This window comes from Paralichthys olivaceus, chromosome 5, assembly GCF_024713975.1.
Source record: "Paralichthys olivaceus isolate ysfri-2021 chromosome 5, ASM2471397v2, whole genome shotgun sequence".
In the NCBI taxonomy this organism is placed as follows: Eukaryota; Metazoa; Chordata; class Actinopteri; order Pleuronectiformes; family Paralichthyidae; genus Paralichthys; species Paralichthys olivaceus.
The window spans coordinates 22,684,233-22,686,732 of NC_091097.1; the positions used below are offsets into that span (position 1 = coordinate 22,684,233).

Below are 2,500 nucleotides of genomic sequence, written 5' to 3' on the forward strand. Positions count from 1 at the left end.
GCTGAAGGTCATTTTTGAAAATTGTAATGATTTTTTTCTTGCAACGATATGACAAAATTTCACCTTGAGATTGATTTTGGAACAATTGACCCCCCCAACCCACCCACACATCAAGATGCTATGGTTGCAAAGCAACAGAAGAACCATTGATGATGGTGATGATTCACATGTATAAAGGAGGTATTGTGGGTGGAGTTAATCGCTTACGGCCATACCACCCTGAACACGCCCGATCTCGTCTGATCTCGGAAGCTAAGCAGGGTCGGGCCTGGTTAGTACTTGGATGGGAGACCGCCTGGGAATACCAGGTGCTGTAAGCTTTTTAGACTTTTCTTTGCAGAGGGCGCTGTTGCTGCTGCTTCTGCTTCAGAGGAGACACCTCTTGGAAAGAGCAGGAAAGACTGTTCATCAAAGGAAAAAGAATATGGAACCCTCACATCATCACTGAAAGGTGAGAGTGAGCATTCATCAGATTTGTTTCTAATCAAAACACTACTTTATTCATGTTTTATTAACATATCATTTTCAAATTGTCTTATTTGGAGAGAGCGATGAAAGAGCAGGGAGTTTACTCTGCATCAGGGAAACAACTGGATATGAAACACTGACAATATTGCTGAAGGTCATTTTTGAAAATTGTAATGATTTTTTTCTTGCAACGATATGACAAAATTTCACTTTGAGATTAATTTTGGAACAATTGACCCCCCCAACCCACCCACACATCAAGATGCTATGGTTGCAAAGCAACAGAAGAACCATTGATGATGGTGATGATTCACATGTATAAAGGAGGTATTGTGGGTGGAGTTAATCGTTTACGGCCATACCACCCTGAACACGCCCGATCTCGTCCGATCTCGGAAGCTAAGCAGGGTCGGGCCTGGTTAGTACTTGGATGGGAGACCGCCTGGGAATACCAGGTGCTGTAAGCTTTTTAGACTTTTCTTTGCAGAGGGCGCTGTTGCTGCTGCTTCAGAGGAGACACCTCTTGGAAAGAGCAGGAAAGACTGTTCATCAAAGGAAAAAAGAATATGGAACCCTCACATCATTGGTGAGAGTGAGCATTCATCAGATTTGTTTCTAATCAAAACACTACTTTATTCATGTTTTATTAACATATCATTTTCAAATTGTCTTATTTGGAGAGAGCGATGAAAGAGCAGGGAGTTTACTCTGCATCAAGGAAACAACTGGATATGAAACACTGACAATATTGCTGAAGGTCATTTTTGAAAATTGTAATGATTTTTTTCTTGCAACGATATGACAATATTGCACCTTGAGATTGATTTTGAAACAATTGACCCCCCCAACCCACCCACACCTCAAGATTCTATGGTTGCAAAGCAACAGAAGAACCATTGATGATGGTGATGATTCACATGTATAAAGGAGGTATTGTGGGTGGAATTAATCGCTTACGGCCATACCACCCTGAACACGCCCGATCTCGGAAGCTAAGCAGGGTCGGGCCTGGTTAGTACTTGGATGGGAGACCGCCTGGGAATACCAGGTGCTGTAAGCTTTTTAGACTTTTCTTTGCAGAGGGCGCTGTTGCTGCTGCTTCAGAGGAGACACCTCTTGGAAAGAGCAGGAAAGACTGTTCATCAAAGGAAAAAAGAATATGGAACCCTCACATCATTGGTGAGAGTGAGCATTCATCAGATTTGTTTCTAATCAAAACACTACTTTATTCATGTTTTATTAACATATCATTTTCAAATTGTCTTATTTGGAGAGAGCGATGAAAGAGCAGGGAGTTTACTCTGCATCAAGGAAACAACTGGATATGAAACACTGACAATATTGCTGAAGGTCATTTTTGAAAATTGTAATGATTTTTTTCTTGCAACGATATGACAATATTGCACCTTGAGATTGATTTTGGAACAATTGACCCCCCCGCCCACCCACACCTCAAGATTCTATGGTTGCAAAGCAACAGAAGAACCATTGATGATGGTGATGATTCACATGTATAAAGGAGGTATTGTGGGTGGAGTTAATCGCTTACGGCCATACCACCCTGAACACGCCCGATCTCGTCCGATCTCGGAAGCTAAGCAGGGTTGGGCCTGGTTAGTACTTGGATGGGAGACCGCCTGGGAATACCAGGTGCTGTAAGCTTTTTAGACTTTTCTTTGCAGAGGGCGCTGTTGCTGCTGCTTCAGAGGAGACACCTCTTGGAAAGAGCAGGAAAGACTGTTCATCAAAGGAAAAAAGAATATGGAACCCTCACATCATTGGTGAGAGTGAGCATTCATCAGATTTGTTTCTAATCAAAACACTACTTTATTCATGTTTTATTAACATATCATTTTCAAATTGTCTTATTTGGAGAGAGCGATGAAAGAGCAGTGAGTTTACTCTGCATCAAGGAAACAACTGGATATGAAACACTGACAATATTGCTGAAGGTCATTTTTGAAAATTGTAATGATTTTTTTCTTGCAACGATATGACAATATTGCACCTTGAGATTGATTTTGGAACAATT

At 41.4% G+C, this 2,500-nt stretch overlaps 3 non-coding genes and 1 pseudogene across 3 annotated transcripts; all 4 read left to right on the forward strand.

The window, feature by feature from the left end:
* Window positions 1–201: 201 nt before the first annotated feature.
* Window positions 202–320, forward strand: LOC138410064 (5S ribosomal RNA). Its single transcript, XR_011242860.1, has one exon. It is a non-coding gene; the product is annotated as a 5S ribosomal RNA (ribosomal RNA).
* Window positions 321–816: 496 nt separating this feature from the next.
* On the forward strand, window positions 817–935 carry LOC138410174 (5S ribosomal RNA). The gene has a single exon (XR_011242970.1). It is a non-coding gene; the product is annotated as a 5S ribosomal RNA (ribosomal RNA).
* Window positions 936–1,419: 484 nt separating this feature from the next.
* LOC138409389 (5S ribosomal RNA) lies at window positions 1,420–1,528 on the forward strand (annotated as a pseudogene).
* Window positions 1,529–2,011: 483 nt separating this feature from the next.
* LOC138408596 (5S ribosomal RNA) lies at window positions 2,012–2,130 on the forward strand. The gene has a single exon (XR_011241915.1). It is a non-coding gene; the product is annotated as a 5S ribosomal RNA (ribosomal RNA).
* The last annotated feature ends 370 nt before the right edge of the window (window positions 2,131–2,500 follow it).